The sequence below is a fragment of the Myodes glareolus genome, chromosome 2 (assembly GCF_982192425.1).
Source record: "Myodes glareolus chromosome 2, mMyoGla1.1, whole genome shotgun sequence".
NCBI classification, from domain to species: domain Eukaryota; kingdom Metazoa; phylum Chordata; class Mammalia; order Rodentia; family Cricetidae; genus Myodes; species Myodes glareolus.
This window is the reverse complement of record NC_142027.1, coordinates 124,794,515-124,812,649: the sequence shown is the minus strand read 5'-3', so window position 1 is coordinate 124,812,649 and position 18,135 is coordinate 124,794,515. Positions and strand designations below refer to the sequence as shown.

Genomic DNA, 18,135 nt, shown 5'->3' with positions numbered 1-18,135 from the left:
ACATAGTGAGACTGTCTTTCAAGAAGACAAACAAAACAACAACAACAGACAGGGTCAGCAAGATTGCTCCGTGGATAAAGGCATTTTTAGCCAAACCTGAAGACTTGAGTTTGGTCCTTAGGATCCACATGGTGAAGAAAAGAATCAACCTCTTTGAGCTGTCCTCTGACTGCATGTATATGCCATGGCATGGGCACACACATACATACACACAGAAAATAAAAAATTAAAAATCAACTAGGGATGGAGAAATGATTGAGCAGTTAAAATCACTAGTTGCTCTTCCAGAGAATCCAAGTAGCAGTAGTACAAACCTGATGTGGGAGGTCCTTCTGTATATGTGTTGCTTTTATTGGTTGATGAATAAAGCTCTTTCAGTCAATGACTTAGCAGAGCAAAGCCAGGTGGGAAATTTGAATAGAGATATATAGAGAGTGGATGGAGTCAGGGAGACACCATGTAACTGCCAAAGGAGGAAGACACTGGAAACCTACCAGTAGGCAACAGTCTCGCGGTAATACACAGATTAATAGAAATGGGATAATTGAAGATTGAAGAGCTACCTAGGAATACACCCAAGTTATTGGCTGAAAAGTGTTGTAATTAATATAGTTTCTGTGTGATTATTTGGGTCTGGGCTGCCAAAAACAAACGAGCAGTCTTCATTTACAAATGGCACCAGTGTGAACAACTACATCCACATAAAGCCTGACAGAGCTTGGGAAGGAATTCTAGACACAAAGAACAGAGTTAAGGGCAGCTTCTCGGTAGCAGCATTTTCTCGGGTGAGCTCTGTTTCTTAAAAGACTTTGCAACTCCTTTAAGAAAAAGCTTCCTCAGCACTCGGGAGGCAGAGGCAGGCAGATCTCTGTGAGTTCGAGGCCAGCCTAGTCTACAAGAGCTAGTTCCAGGACAGGCACCAAAGCTACAGAGAAACCCTGTCTCGAAAAACCAAAAGAAAAAAAGAAAAGAAAAAGAAAAAGCTTCCTACTCAGCGTTAACAGCAAAAACTGTGTGATTCCTCTAAGAGACAATTTCCTGGTTTGTGCTGCTGGCACAGATGATTCTGGTTCTTTTGGAGGTCCTTCTATAGAGCACTTATGTTTTGTGAGCAGAGTGCTACAAGTTGCTTAATGGCAACATAGACCCACCCGCGTGTTGCTGGAGCTAGGCAGTAAGCATGACTCACGTGTACCTCCACTACCTCTGCTATATCAAAAGGCCAAGAGGAGGTGGAGTCAGCATCCAGCGCCACTGTGACCGAGCTGTTTATTATTTTAAAAGTTCTGCTGGAAAAGAAAATGATTACAGATACACAATAAAGACGGATTCAGATGGAAATAAACTTTGGAAAAGAGATTCTGCTTTTGTTTCCACAGAAGATGAGAACCTATGAATTCCTTCCAAGCTAATATTGTTTGATGGAACAAGACCACCCCAAAAGGTTTCCAAATATCTTAAAAATACCCAACAAACATCAGGAAGCAATTTGGAGAAAACAACACCTAAATTCCCAAAATGATTGTTTATAAACGTTTATTTTCATCTTAAAAGGGTTGGTTATAAATGATTAATGGTCAAAGTCAATTTCTAAAAACATTAAAAATATAAGGGGGATATGATATAGAGATGAATACTTTGCATTGGTATGGATCTTGGTCTATTGATACAAATTTGAGGTTGATTTTGTTATACTGTGTAGATGTATTTCTGCTTTTCTTTAAGGTATTATATTTATACAGCTCATTTAAAAATGTAATATATAATTAACAATTACAGATTAATAGATAGTCATTTATAGTAGTCAAACTTGTAGTCATATTTGTTAGGTTTTCTAGATATACAGAGATATATTTCAGGTAGATAATCTTCAACACTTCAAAGACCTACCAAATATGGCATTTAAAAGGTTTTAAGAACTTAGACTTTTCTCAACAGTGAGATATGTCTGCTTCTGGTAGCACCAATTACTTCAGAGAGGTTGATAGGCGTTGAAGAAACTCGTTATGGAATTTGCCTCCAATTTTACAAGGCTAGCCATCTGGGCAAGAAACTGCTGTTGCCTGAACTGCTTGATGGTATAAACTAGGCATGCAGGACCCACAGAAAAATGACTGCTGAGTTTTCCAAAAGAAGACAAAACAGTCCTTCAGGGTTCCTGCTTCATGAAAGAAACTGCCAGACATTCTGCCAGACACAGAGGAAAACAACTGATGAGCTTTGCCAGTTCAAGGCAGAGCAGAACTTTAATGCTTCACTGAAAGGTCTGCCAGATACTATGGCCTGTAGGCCGAAGATGGATGCAGAAGATCTTTGTTACAGAAGAACTTCAGGTGACTGTGCAGGCAGGGAGATATCTCTGTCATTTCTAAAACTTTGGAAGTTGTTTACAATGAACTTCCTGTTTACTTAGATAATATATCCTTCTGGGGTCTTTGATGGAGTTGAAGATTAGATAGCTGTAATTATAGTTTTCCTTAGTTATGATAAAAGATAGAGTAGATATAAATATTGTAACTGTAATTCTTGCTTGGTACCTGTTTTGTTATATGTAATTTTACTATGTAAAAGTAAAAATCTTCCTTTTTATTTAGACAGAAAGGAGGAGATGATATAGGATGTCCTTAGGTACATATGTTGCTTTTTTTGGTTGGTGAATAAAGCTGTTTCGACCAATGACTTAGCAGTGCAAAGTCAGGTGGGAAATCCAAACCGAGATATATAGACAAAGTAGGTGGGATCAGGGAGATGCCATGGAGCTGCCAAAGGAAGAAGATGCCAGAAAATTACTAGTAGATCACAGCCTTGTGGTGATACACAGATTAATAAAATGGGTTAATTTAGGATATAAGAGCTGGCTATGAGTACGCCTAAGCTATTGGCCAAACAGTGTTGTGATTAATATAGTTTCTGTGTGATTATTTAGATCAGGGCGGCCAGGAAATGAATGAGCAGTCCTCATTTACACAAACCTTTACTCCAGTACTAGGGAGGCAGAGGGAGTTGGATTTCTGGGGCCAGCCTGGTCTACAAAGCGAGTTCCAGGACAGCTAGGGCTGTTACACAGAGAAATCTTGTCTTGAAAACCAAACCAAACCAAAGAAAAAAGGACCCCTATTTCTATTTACTGTGAGTACATAGTGGGACCTTAAAGTAATGCCTATTTTTTGAAACCTAATTCCACTATTAATCTTCAAATTTGCTGTGCTTGCTTCTGTGCACATCAGGCTAGATAGTCCACTTGGAAGCATGAGTATGCCTAGGCCTTTGAGTGGACATGTGCCATTTCTGGGAAAGGGATCTGCAGGCTAAATATTGCTTTCTACAAGTGATGGCCCTTTGCTTTAAGAGCAAATGTATATTGAAGTAGTTATGATTTATTTGGCATTTATAGGAAGCAACCTGATACTAAGCATTTTTTTGGTTTTGATTTGTTTTTTCAAGACAGAGTTTTTCTGTAGCTTTGCAGCCTATCCTGGAACTAGATCTGTAAATCAGGCTGGCCTTGAACTCCCAGAGATCTACCTGTCTTTGTCTCCTGAGTGTTGGAATTAGAGGTATGTTGCCATCACCACCCAGGCTGATGCTAAGCATTTTTAAATAGTTATACTAAAAAAGTTGAACTGTAAATCTTAATTCAGGAACATGTATTAAGATTACAGTATGGTCAAGGAAGACCACCTGAGAAATCTCCGATAGGAGCAGAGTGCCTGGATGTCTGAATTCTACATCCAGAACAGATTCAAGACTGCTGCCTGAGATGATCAAGACTCACAGGATTAGTGTTTTAAATAAACACTAATTGGCCAGTAGCCAGGCAGGAAGTATAGGCAGGACAACCAGACAGGAAGTAGAGGCAGAGCAATGAGAACAGGAGTATTCTGGGAAGAAGGAAGCTCTTTTCCCAGTCCTGTCCAGACACCAAAGAAGCAGGATGTGACCTGCCCCACTGAAAAAGGTACTGAGCCATGTGGCTAAGATAGATAAGGATAATGGGTTAATATAAGTTAGAAGAGTTAATAAGAAGCCTGAGTTAATGGGCCAACCAGTTTATCATAAAAAAAAGATTACAGTATGGGTGTAAAGTAGTGGTAGTGAGAGACTGGGCTGGTTGCACAGATCCTTTATGGCCCTATTTGTGAGTCTTTCCTCAAAGTTTTGAAAACTGAAAGATTTTTAAATGAATAAATCTTGAGCCCTACTAATGATTTGTATTGAATGTCTGCATTTGAGTTAAATACTGTTAAAAATTTAAAAAATAGCCAGGTATGGCAGCATACACCTTTAATTCCACTAGTCAGGAGGCAGAGGCAGGTGGATCTCTGTGAGTTTGAGGCCAGCCTGGTCTACAGAGCGAGTTCCTGGACAGCCAAAGATACACAGAGAAACCCTGTCTTAAAAACAAGCAAACAAACAAATAAAGTTTAAAAGATCAAACTAATTAGTTAATTAAAACACCCCTATTTTTTTTTAATTAAAAGTCAGGTTATACTGGGTCCTTAGTGTAAATCCTATTTTTCTTTTATGTATATTGGTGCTTTGCCCATAGGTATGTCTATGTGAGGGTGTCAGATCCCCTGGAACTGGAATTATAGACAGGCGTGTGCCACCATGTGAATCCTGGGAATTGAACCCATGGTCCTCTGGAAGAACAGCCAGTGTTTTTAACTGCCAAGCCATCTCTTCGGTCCCATAAAGCCTAATTTTGAGGAACGTTTAACCAGTTCTTTTTCTGACAGGCTTCTCTGTGTAGCCCTGGATGTCCTAGAACTCAGTTACTTTGTAGACCAGCTGCCTCTACTCCCTCGTGCTGAGATTAGAGGCGTGTGCCATCATGCCTGGCTAATCAGTTCTCCTCAGGCCAAATTTACTAAAATAGTCCAAACAGTTTAGTGTCTCCCAGGAAAAGCATCAGAACTCTTGCTTCTCACAGGTTCTGAAGCCACTGGGTGTTCTTTATTTAATGTTAAAACTGGACATTTTTCAATCCTCAAGTGGCTTTCTGTTTTTTTTTTAATCTATCTCTATAAGCCTTTGCCTGTATTTATGTGCACCACCTGCATAGCTAGTGTCCAAGGAGACCAGAAAAGGGCATCAGATCCCCTGGAATGAGGTACAGACAGTTTTGAACTGCTGTGTGGGTGCTCAGAACTGATCCTGGGTTCTCTAGAAGAGCAGTCAGTGCTCTCAGCTGCTGAGACATCTTTCCAGCCCCTAATTTCAGTCTCTTAGTGGTCTCCTACCACAAATCAATTAAATTGCCAGAGAAACTGTTTAACTATCTGGCTCTTTAAAGTCTTTGAGAGGTATTATATCCAATTTGTGTGGAGGAGAATTCATGAATAAAAGAATTATTTCTTGTCATTACCAGGAATTGATCCTAGGACTTCATCTAGATTAGGTAGGCACTCTACTCCTGAGCTATATCTCCAGTCCCAAGGAAGAATGGCATTTAATATGTATACATAGATATAAATATGTGTATGTACGTGTGTGTACATATAATATATATGTGTATATGTATGTTTACGTGTACTTATGCATACCGTTCATACTCCCTATGTTGATGAACACACACATAAACAATGTCATCAAAAATACTTCAGCTTCTTCTCTGGAAAAACACCTGGTGCAGCGGGAGGCCCCGGAAGTCCAGGATTAGGATCTCGTGGAGACTTCTGTGGAGGATTCAGCAGCAAACTTAGGGACTGAGGTTATAACTGTGGCAATGGTCAAGGCTGTGGGGTTTGTGGAGGTGCCGGGTCAAGGACTGGATCGCTGTCACCAAGCTGGGTACCTGGTTAAGGACATGAAGATCAATGCCTGGAGGAGATCTACCTGTTCTCATTCCCCACTGAGAAATCTGGGATTATTGATTTTTCCTGGGTGCATCCCTAAAGGATGAGATTCTAAAGCTCATGCCAGTGCAGAATCAGATTCGGTACAAGGCCTTTGTCGTTATTGGGGACTACAATGGTCATGTTGGTTTCTGTGTTAAGTGCTCCAAGGAAGTAGCCACTGCCATCCAAGCGGCCACCATCTAGGCCAAGCTTTCCATTGTCCCTGTGTGGAGAGGTTACTGGGGGAACACTGTTCCATGCAGAGTGACAGGCTACTGTGGCTCTGTGCTAATGCACCCCATTCCTGTCCCAGAGACACTGGCACCACCTCTGCGCCTGTGCCCACGAAGCTTTTCCTAATGGCCTGTATTGGTGACTGTTACACATCAGCCAGGGGCTGCACTGCCGTCCTGGACAACTTTACCAAGGCCACCTTTGACGCCATCTCCAACACCTACAGCTTCCTGACTCCCGGACCTCTAGAAAGAGACTGTGTTCACCAAGTCTCCTTATCAGGAATTCACTGACCATCTTGTGAAAACCTACAGATTTTCACAAGATACAACAACTCTGACTGTCCTGGAACTCGCTCTGTAGACCGGGCTGGCCTCGAGCTCTCAGAGATTGGCCTGCCTCTGCCTCCCAAGTGCTGGGATTAAAGGTGTGCGCCACCACTGCCCAGACACATAAGGGTTTTTATACAAGAAAAATAAAATGAATTAAGTCTGTTAAAAAAAATATTTCAGGGCTGAAGAGATGGCTCAGAGATTAAAAGCACTGACTGCTCTACCAGAGGTCCTGAGTTCAATTTCCACCAACCACCTGGTGGCTCACAACCATCTGTAGTGAGATCTGGTGCCCTCTCCTAGCCTGCAAGCATACATGCAGGTAGAACACTATACATAATAAAACTTTTGTTTTGTTTGTTTTGTTTTGTTTTTCTTGAGACAGGGTTTCTCGATAGCTTTGGAGCTTGTTCTGGAACTTGTAGGCTGGGCTGCCTATGCCTCCTAAGTGCTGGGATTAAAGGCATGCACCACCACCGCCTGTCCTGAATAAATCTTTTTAAAAACTGTTTCTTTCAGATGAACTATCCCTGTATTTTTATTCTTGGTCATGAAAAACAATTTGGTGGGGGACTGGAGAGGTGGCTCAGAGGTTAAGAGCACTGGCTGCTCTTCCAGAGGTCCTGAGTTCAATTCCCAGAAACCACTTGGTGGCTCACAACCACTGGTAATGAGATCTAGTGTCCTCTTCTGGCCTGCAGTCATACATGCAGACAGAACATTGTATACATTATAAATAAATAAATCTTAAAAAAAAAGAAAGAAAAAAGATTTGGTGAACACTGCCTTATAAACTGGGCAAGAATAGTGGATCGCCAGTGTTTACACACAGACCTGGCTGTTTACCCCCCTCAGTTATAAGAAACTAAAAACATTCTTACAGAAAGGGGGGAAAAGCAGGAAACTAAATTATCTCCCCTCCCCACACCCCGCCTCTTCAGCTTTTCAAGACAGGGTCTCCTTATGGAACCTTGACTGTCCTGGATCTCATTTCTTAGACCAGACTGGCCTGAAACCCACAGAGAGCCCCTGCCTTTGCCTCCCGAGTGCTGGGATTAAAGGCGTGCACCACTATGCCCAGTTTCATACCCACGGTTTTTGATGCCCCTTTTTCTATTCTAGGAACTGCACATGACTCAGCCAGGCTTTTATTTGAGGCCAATTCAAATTCAACTTCCACAGCAACTGGAAAACGTGGGCTTCTTTAGGAACTGGAGTTTCTGCTCCAGCTCTGAGATGTTTTAGCTCATTCACCAAAATCAAAGTGTCGAGAGACAATTCCAAGAACTACACTATGGTTAACACCCACTAAGTTCTCAGGGAAGGATTCACTCCAGCCTACGATGTTCAGACCCCTCAGTGTGCAGTGAATACCAAGTATCCAGCCCTATGATTGTTTCAATGACAAGCACGTGATCCAGGCTAGACCAATCAAGAGCAAACAGATCAGATTTTTGTTGTTGTTGTTTAAGTGGTTTCCCCAATAAAGAAGAAAGGTATTCCCCATCCCGAGATCACGCTGTTTGTTTATTTATTTATTGACTTTTTGAGATAGGGTGTCTCTGTGTAACAGCCACAGCCATACAGGAACTGACTCTAGTAGACCAGGCTGACCTTGAACTCACAGAGATCAGCCTGCCTCTGCCTCCTGAGTGCTGAGTTTAAAAGCATACACCACCGCCCCCAGCTATTCTTCCATTTTCAGAGATTTATTTATTTTTATTTTATGTGTATGGGTGCTTTGCCTACATGTATGTCTGTGACTGTGTGTGAGGGCTCCTGGAGGCCAGATGAAGGTGTGAGATCCACCAGAGCTGGAACTACAGGCCGCTGTGAGCCACTCACGTCAGAGCTGGGAACCAAACCCAGGAGCTCTGGAAGTACAGTCAGAGCTCTTAATCAATACTTCTCCCAGTCTCTTCTTCAGTATATCCCTCAGCCTTATTTTTATTTCCTTTATTTTTAGAGGCAACCTCGATATGTAGTCCAGGCTGACCTTGAACTCACAATCCTCTTACTTCAGATTGCAAAATTTTGGGATTATTGGCATATGCCACACTGTTCATCTTCTGCCCTGTTTTAAACCTAATGTATCCTAACCCTAAGACTGATCTTCACTACCAACAGATAAAAAGTAAAAAGTTATAAAATTTAACTCAGATTTGTATCAATTTTGTGTGTGTAGATACATGCTTGTGTACGTGTTTGTGTGTATGTGTATACTTGTGTACATGCTTGTTTGGGTGTATTTATGCATGCATGTGGAGGTCAGAATTTGATACCTGATATCTTCCAGTTGCTCTCCACTATATTATTATTGTTGCATAATATTATTGTTGCGTATTTGGGGGGCCGTATGTGTACATGGGTGTGTGCACTGTGTGCTCGCGGAGGCCTAAGAGGGTGTCAGGTATCTTTCCCTCTATAACTCTCCATTGTATTTCCTTGAGGCAGGGCCTCTCTCTGAACCTGGACTGAGGCTGGAAGCCAGCAAGTCCTTCTGTCTCAATCCATTCTAGCTTCAGAATTATAGCCGCCCCTGTGACCACACTGACTTTTTAATGTGGGTCCTGAGGACTTTAACTCAGGTCCTCACGTTTGTGATCCAAGCGTTTTTACCTACTGAGCCATTTCTAAAGTTGGAACTCACAGATTCAGGTAGACTGACTGGCCACCATGTCCTGGGGGGTCTCCTGTCCTGTCCCCACTTCCCTAGCACTGGGGCTATAGGCTCACACTTACATATCTACCTTTTATAATTCCACCCAGGCCCCCATAGTCAATCGGCAAACACTTTTACTGACTGAGACATTTTTGAAGACCAATTTTTGTTTTATGAGACTGTCTCTTATAGCCCAGGTCAAGCTTGATTCTGATAGGCTAGATGCTTGAAAGGACCTTGTCTTTCTAGGATAACTTTAAACCACAGGATCTCCATACTGGAGCATTGTGCTCCCTCCCTCTCTCTTTTCTTTCCTTCCATTTATTTGTTTATAGAGAACCCAAATCTTTGCATTTTGCTAGGCAAGTCCTATACCATTGGGTTGTACCCACAGCCCTTAGAAAGTGTTTTTCTCAAATGTCAAATGATCAAAATAATTAGCTATTTAAAAAAAGACCATTCTGAATCCTAATTCAAATGACAAGAGATAAGTATTAAATAGAATTGAGTCAGTTGAAACAAAAACATCTTCGACTCAAGGTCAAAAGAGCTCTTTCAGGAATCTTGCCTCTGGTGTTCAGAAGAAAAAGCGGTTTTGTTTTAGCAAAGGCAATTTCAGATATGTGTTCAGAAATATCACACAAAACCATGGTCTGTAACTAGAGACTGCAACAGAGATTGCTACAATTATTATTTTTTAAGATATATTTATTTGCTGAGCAGTGGTGGTGTATACCTTACATGCCAGCACCTAGGAGGCAGAGGCAGGTGGATCTCTCTGAGTTTGAGGCCAGCCTGGTCCACATAGTGAGTTCCAGAAGAGCCAGGGCTGCATACAGAAACCTTGTCTCAAAACATGCAAAATAAATAAATAAATAACTTTTATTTTACATTTATGAATGTTTTGCCCAAGTATCTATCTATGTACCATGTGTGTGCCTGGTGCCCATGGAGGTCGGAAGAGGATATCACATCCTTTGGAACTGGACTTACATGTGGTTGTAAGCCATCTGGCTGCTGAGAAGGGTCAAGTGCCCTTAACTGCTGAGCCAGTTCTCCAGCCCCAGCTGGATTCAATAATTGTGACCCTCCAGACATGGCCTCCACTCCTACAATCTCAGCCTTTAGGAGATTGAGGCAGGAGGACTGTGGATTCAATGAGTCCCCCTCCCATCACATACACATACACAAAAGCAAAGGACCCTAGAAGATGTAAGAGTTCAGAATGAGGATAAATAAAAGGTTGGTATTTTAGAGCAATTTTGAGTCTTGTGTTTATTCTTGCCAATGAATGCGATAGTGAATAAATTTCTGTCCCATCGGCTTACTTTAGCCTAGAAGTGGGATGTTGACCTGTTTTTATTTCAGTCGTCTGGATGTCCCCATCCCAAATGTTTGCCTCACTCAAACATCCGTTGATTTAATGGTCGTGTTGCACTGTGTGTGTCTGGCTTGTCTGTAAATGAGTGTGAGCGTCAGCCTGTCTGTCTGCCTGGACTGTAAACTGTTAGCAGGGAAAGGCAGGGTCTGAGCCCATGCTCTCTGTGAATCACTTGGCAGCACACATAATTAGGGCTCTATAATGTGCTGTCTATGATCTTTAGAAAGAGGCTTAGTCCCTTTCATTATCTTCTTGATCCTCCCAGCACTTCTCAGGCGTGTGGAGGGAGCTGACTTGCTTTCCTTTGATAGGTTGTGAGCCCTGGCAGCTTCGGCTAAATAGGACAATTGAGGTCTATCAGCCCTGTTCATTGGTGAGTGTCGGAAATGTTATAGTTTAACATTTCCTTAGCTATCGACTGCTACTCTGGCATATACTTAGAAACAACTTGGGATAATGATGACATAAAATATGATTCAATTCAGGGGGAAACTGCCATGTTGTGTGCTGTTCAAAAGACTGACTTTCAAACCAATAACAATTCCAGAGCTTCATCTTGACTGTCACCAACTGCTGGTGTGGTGTAGTCCTCAGCCTATCGTTTGGGAAGTGCAAGAAAATGGGACTCAGGGCTCCCACCACGCTAGACAGATAAACACTCTCTCACAGAGATACACCCCCAGCCACTTTTAAAAAATATTTTCATTCTCTGTCTCTGTCTCTCTGTCTCTGTCTCTCTCTGTCTCTCTGTCTCTCTGTCTCTCTGTCTCTCTCTCTGTGTGTGTGTGTGTGTGTGTGTGTCCTCCTAAGTGCAGTTAGGAGGTTGGTTTTCTCCTTCTGCCATGTAAGTCCTGAGGGTAGAACTTAACCCCGTCAGCAGGGTTGATGGTTCATGTCCTTCATCCAGTGAGACACCTCACTGGCCCCCCAATCTCTTTTTTTTAATTGATGTTTTGTCCATGCCTTCCCCCCCCCCCAAAGGCAAGATCAGTGAAGTAAAAAGATGATTTGTCCTCAGGATAGCAAGTGTTTCAGCAGTAACAAATTGGGTGGTGGTTAGGAGCGAAAGGTCTCAAAACAAAACAAAACCCCAAACCAGGCCTGTTGGCCCACGCCTTTAATCTCAGTACTTGGGAGGCAAAGGCAGGAGGATAGATATAAATTCAAGGAAAGAGTGGTCTATAAACCAGGTTTAGATGAGCCGACCTCCATAGTGAGACTCTGTTTCTAAAAAGCCCTCCCCCAAAAGAGCCTTAAAAGTATTTTTGTGCTTGTGTTCGTGTATCCAAAGATCTTATCTCTGGTCACTCGCCCCTCCCACCACCTTTTTTGTTTCAGCTTTTTGTTTTTGTTTTGTTTTGTTTTGTTTTCCAGGACAGGGTTTCTCTGTTTGTCTCTGTAGTCCTAGTTGTCCTGGAAATCACTCTGTAGACCAGGCTGGCCTCGAACTCAGAGATCACCTGCCTCTGTCCCCCAAGTACTGAGATTAAATGTTTGAGCCACCATTGCCTGACAGATTCCCTATTTTTTTTAAAGATTTATTTATTTATTATGTATACAGTGTTCTGTTTGCATGTATGCTAGCACACCAGAAGAGGACACCAGATCTCATTTAAGTGGTTGTGAGCCACCATGTGGTTGCGGTTGCTGGGAATTGAACTCAGGGCACCTGGAAGAGAAGCCAGTGCTCTTAACCTCTGAGTCATCTCTCCAGTTCCAAGCTTTCCTATTTTTAATAATCTATTAGTCTATTTTATCTTACATCTAGAATAGACATGATAAGATTCCTTTCAGTCGTGTGTGTGTGTGTGTGTGTGTGTGTGTGTTTGTGTGTGTGTATGCAGGATGAACTCAGAACTTTACAGCTTTTGAGGTAAATATCCGAGCAAATGGGACACTGAGGCGGGTGGATTGCCATGAGTTTGAGGCTAGCATGGTGAATTCTAAAGATACACGTTCACCCAGAGCCTGTTAACATGAGTTTACTTCAAAGAAGCAACATTGATGGTAAAATATGGCGTCATTCTGGATTGTGTGGGTGGGCACGACGTCAGGTCCAGACAGAGATAGAAGCTGGAGCGGGTCAGCCACAAGCCAAGGAATGCCTGGAGTCCCCAGATAAAAAAAAAAAAAAAAAAAAAAAAGATTGTCCCATCGCTGTGATAGTTTTACATTGCTGTCACCAAATAATCTAAGGAAAAGGGCTCACGCCGTCTCCAATTAGAGCAGAAACAGTCCCTCCCGGTGATGAAGCCATAACAGAAGGTGGCACAATCCCTGGCAGCAGGAACTTGGGGGCATGGCTTTCTCACATCCTAACAAACTACAAACTAGAAAGCAGAGAAGGGAGCAGAACTGGGACCCAGCCGTAGCTCTCCAGGCCCACGCCTGCAGCCCAAGTCGGCCGGCTTAGGTACTGTGTCCAGATGGTTCCCAAACAGCACCTGCAGCTGGGAACCACGAGTTCAAACGTAACACACTTGAACCATGGTTCTGGCAATAAGTGATGTCAGACTTTCGGTCTCTATTGCTGTGAGAGAATCTATTTCTGTTATTCAAGCCACCAGACTTGTAGCAGCCGTAGGAAATCAACACAGCAGTACTGACGCGTCGACATTCGTTGTGACATTTTAGGCACCACAAGAAGAACCGTGCCCCTTTGTTCAGGGCTTGGCACCTGAGAGTGCTGCATATGAGGGGAATGAGCTAGGAAATCCACGGGGAAAGTAAATTAGCCACCTGCATCAGAGGCAAATTACCTCCCAATACTGTGGTGTGCTCACACTCTCCAGACACCCCTCTTGTGTGAGTGGAGATTCCTGAACAGGGATGAACTTGTTTTGCAAGATCTGTCTCTTTACTAGAAGAACAGACCCTGCACGGGCATGGGGGGGTTGGCATGATTCTAACTTTCATCAGTGTACACTCAGTCTCGGGCAAGGGAGTTCAGGACTGACTCAGTTTCCCAAGCTACGAAAAGAAGAAAGTCCTGCGCTGGGTTTGCCTAGTCGGGAGGGTGGGGCGGGGCGGGGCGGGGCGCTTGTAAAACCTTCCCTTTGACTCTGGAAAACCACTAAAGTTCCCCCTCTTTTCCGTTTCCCTGTTAGTAGTTTTCACTTACTCAGCAAAGCTTTAAGGCTTTAGGTACCAGTTGGCAATCATGGCCTCCATTTCACAGATGGAGAACTTCTTCTTCTTCTTTTTTTTCATAAAATCAACATTTTATTCGCTCTTGCGTAATTGTGTACATGTATAAGATACTTTGATCAGATTCCCTCCCGTTACCTTCTCTTGTCGTCCTGCCCCTCGATGTGAACCCCTCGTACCCAGTCTCTCTGATACTCTAAGTTATTACATTATTTTATTATTGGTGTGTGTGTGTGTGTGTGTGTGTGTGTGTGTGTAAGAGAGAGAATGGGAGTGCCCATTCCACTGCATGCATGTGGAGGTCAGAGGACAATTTATGTGAGTTGGGTCTCACCTTCCAACATGTGGATGCCAGACACTGAGTTCAGGTAACCAGGCTTGGCAGCAAGCACCTTTCCTCCTGAGCCATGACGCTGACTCCCATTGAGTACATTTTTGTTATCCATTTACAACATTGCCACTTGCAAACTTGGGTTAAACAACAATTTTTTTTGTTTGTTTTTGCTTCTGATTTTCTTTCTTTTTTGAGAAGTTGTCTCATGTATGCTAGGCTGGCCTTCAATTAATTCACTGTGTAGCCAAGGAGGACCTTGAATTTCTGCTCCTCCTGCCTTCCCCCTCCCCTGTGCTGGGATTACAGGCCTACATCTCCACACTTGGTTTTAGGTAGTGCTGGGGATCTAAACTTGTGTTTCCTAGATGGATGTGGTGGTTCATACTTGTAATCTCATCACTCAGGAGGCGGAGGCAGGAGAATTGCTATGAGTTAGAGCCTGCTTGGGCCACATCATAAGATTCTATTTCAGATAACATTTTATGTGTTGGTGAGATGGCTCAAGTGGTAAGAGCACTTGGCATGGAGCCTGAAGATCTGAGCTTTCATCCCGAGGATGCACATGACAGGAACAAGACTGTGCTTCCCACAAGTTGTTCTCTGACCTCCACAAGTGTCCTGTGTCTTGAGTGTGTCCCACCTACCCCCAACAGATAGATAGATAGATAGATAGATAGATAGATAGATAGATAGATAGATAGATAGATAAGCATAATTTAGAAAAGATTGGGCTGGAAAGATGTCTCAGGGGGTTGAGGTGCCTGCTGCTGTGTCTGCCTGCCTGTCTACGTTCCAACCCTGAACTCTGATACATCCAGATACAAGCACATACAAGTACATCAAATAATAAAATGTAAACAAACATGTACATATAGAAAAGGATATGACTTTTTCCTTTATGCATATATTGATACATTGCAGGTAGCCATATATTGCATTTATATTTTTATTTATCAATTAAAAGAGATTTAATTTAAGGAAAAAATAAATAAAAATGTCTGAGATCCCAGAAGCGGGGGGGTGGAGGCATGAGGATCTAGGAGTTCAACACAGCCTCAGCTGTGTATCTCCAGCCAAGGCTACCAAAGACCCTGTTTCATCCCCCACTCAAAACAAACAAAAACAAAAACATACCCAGCTGCCCAGAGAACACTCCCGCTATACAATAAACAAGTAATTGAGCTACAATAAATTATCTCATGTGTCTTTGCAATTCTTTTTATCTCTGAAATACAAAGTAGTAGTTTATCATAAGTTAGGAAACCACATTTTCTCAAACTATAATTGATACAATTAACACACAGTTGAAAGAAGACCGTTTTTATATGGAGAATGAAATGAAGTGAAGCAACATTCCATCACACAACAAATCTCTTTTACTGAAAGTGTGAAGTTTCAAAAGCCAGTGGTAGTAGCCAATCACCGTAATTCTAACACTGGGGGAGTGGAGGCACGCGAATCCAGAGTTCAAAGTCTCCTTACCTACATAGCAAGTTGGAGGCCATCATCCTGGGATGCATGAGACTTTCATATACCTTTATAGGTATATGAGTATATGAGTCTTTTCATATACCTTTAATCCCAGCATTTGGCAAGCACAGGCAGTCTGACCTCTGTGAATTCAAGACCAGCCTGGTCTACATAGTGAGTTCTTTTTGTTTTTTAGTTTTTTTTCTTTCAAGACAGGGTTTCCCTGTATAACTGTTCTGGCTGTTTTAGAACTAGCTCTGTAGACCAGTCTGGTCTCGAACTCACAGAGATCCGCCTCCCTCTGCTTCCTAAGTGCTGGGATTAAAGACATGTGCCACCATGTCTGGTTTACATAGTGAGATCTAAGCCAGCTAGAGTTACATGATGAGATGACATCTCAAAAATAACAGACTAGAGAGATTGTTCAGTGGTTAGGAGCACTGGTAGCTCCTCCAGAGGACCTAGGTTTGAATCCCAGCTCCCACATGGTGGATCACAGACATTTTGAACTCTGGTTCCAGGAGATCTGACACCCTCTTTAGGTCCCCTCAGACACTAGACATACATGCAGTGCAAGTATGTCTATAGAGGCATACACAAAAAATAAAATCAATCTCAAAAAACAAAACTAAATAAAAAAAATACAAATATCTCAAGTCTCAACTCCAGGTAGTAAGGAATCATCGACTCACGCAGACTCTTTTCCCGTGGCTACTTCCATTCAAGCCAGTTTAAAAACCTTTCCATCCTCCAGAATGTGTCTGAGGCATAACTCAGTGACAGAACACAGGGTAGTGCTCTGGATTTGATCCCTATCACCAGCAAAAAGCAATACTCCATGACAAAAGGGAACCGCATTCTCAATAGCAGCCACTTCCTCGTCCTCAACTCCTTAGTCCCTGAACATTTAATATGTGATACACATTCTGGACATAATTTTTGCTTTTTCTTTTTTTTCTTTTTAAAGTTACATTTAGTGTGTGTGTGTGTGTGTGTGTGTGTGTGTGTGTGTGTGTGCCTGTGCATGTGCACACACATGTATGAACATACTGCACATATTCTGGTTCCTGTATGGAGGTCAGAGGACAACTTCGGGAAGTTGGTTTTCTTCTTCCATCATATCAAATCCAGGGCTAGAACTTAGTTCATCAAGCTTGAATGCAAATGCCTTTGCCCACTGAACTATCTAGACAGCCCCTGAATTTTATTTGCTATGTTGTGTGTGTGTGTGTGTGTGTGTGTGAGAGAGAGAGAGAGAGAGAGAGAGAGAGAGAGAGAGAGAGAGAGAGGAGAGAGAGAAAGAGGAGGAGGAGGAGAGGAGAGGAGAGGAAGAGAGAAAGAGGGATGGGGGGTGGAAAGTATATGATGGTTGTACCCAACATCTATGTGGAGGTCAGAAGCCAACTCTGTGGAGCTGATTCTCTCCTTCACCTTAAATGCATCCTGGGGATTAAGCTGAGTTCCTCAGGCTTTGCCCACAGTACTTTACATACTGAGTCATTTTGATGACTCAGACATATTTTGTAAATGAGTTTCTGTTTTCCATTGGCAGCACTAGGGATTGAACCTAAAGCCTCATGCATGTTAGTCAAGCCAGAAAATATTCTGTTGTACCCAAGGGGTCAGCCCCCCCTCAAAAAGAAAAGACTGTGCATGTTTCTACACTCATTCAATGATGGACATTTGTGTAGCCTCCACATTTTAGCTACTGTGAATCCTACTCTAAGTTTCTCTGCGGTCATGTGTTCTTGGGTCATAGATAACTTTATGCTTCACATTCTTAAATGATTGCCAGAATTCTGCCCAGCAGCCTTCTCATGTTACATTTCGACCACCAGTGAGTCTTCCTCTTCTTCACAAGGTTTACACGTGTTTTGCTCTTTCCAGCATCTGAGTAGGAGTGATGTCTGTGGTTTTATTTGCATTTCTGAGACAGCTAATGATGGCCAGAATATTTTGATATTTACTCACTAACCCTTATAGACTATTGAGGGAAAACCAGTCTTTTCATCCCCAGCAAATCTGGATGTTCTTAAATGTACTATGTAGACCAGATTGGCCTTAAATTCTCTGCATCCTGCCTGCTTGGATTAAAAATGTATGCCACCATGTCTGGCTTAATATTTTTTAGCTAAAAAAAAATGTGTGTATGGGTGGAGGCTGGAAGCCAATGTTGGTTGTTTTCTTTAATTGCTTCCTCCCTTGCTCAGACAAAGTCATGCATTCACTGAGCCTGGAGCTCACCAATGTTGGCCAACAAGCTCCAGGGATCCTCCTGTCTCCACCCACTGAGTTCTAGAATTACTGATAGGTGCCACCAAACCTGACTTTTTCATGGGTGCCAAGGATGGGACTTAGGTCCTAGTCCTTATCCAGCAGGCACGTTAATGACTGAGTCGCCTCCTTAGCCCCATCAGCAAATGTTTAATGACTGTTCTTTGCCTGGATGATAAGAAAGAATAAGTGCTTTCTGATAGTTTCTCTTTTAATGAAGTGCTGCTGCTGCCACTAACATGGGGGATGACTGTCTTTCTGAATTTTCCCAAATAAGAAAACTCAGGTTCATCCTAGACAAGAAATTACATTATCTCAATAGAACTTGAAGAAAAATAGGCTTGACATAGTCAGTCGAAGAAAATAGCTCTCTATGCTTTGGTTTGTGTCTTAAGATGGTGTCTGACAATGTAGAATTGTCATTCTACATTGTCTAAGATGGTCTGGAATTCAGAGAAATT

General features: G+C 42.5%; 1 pseudogene; it reads left to right on the top strand.

Moving 5' to 3' along the window:
* Nucleotides 1-5,771: 5,771 nt before the first annotated feature.
* LOC146895399 (small ribosomal subunit protein uS5 pseudogene) lies at nt 5,772-6,437 on the top strand (annotated as a pseudogene).
* Nucleotides 6,438-18,135: the final 11,698 nt, after the last annotated feature.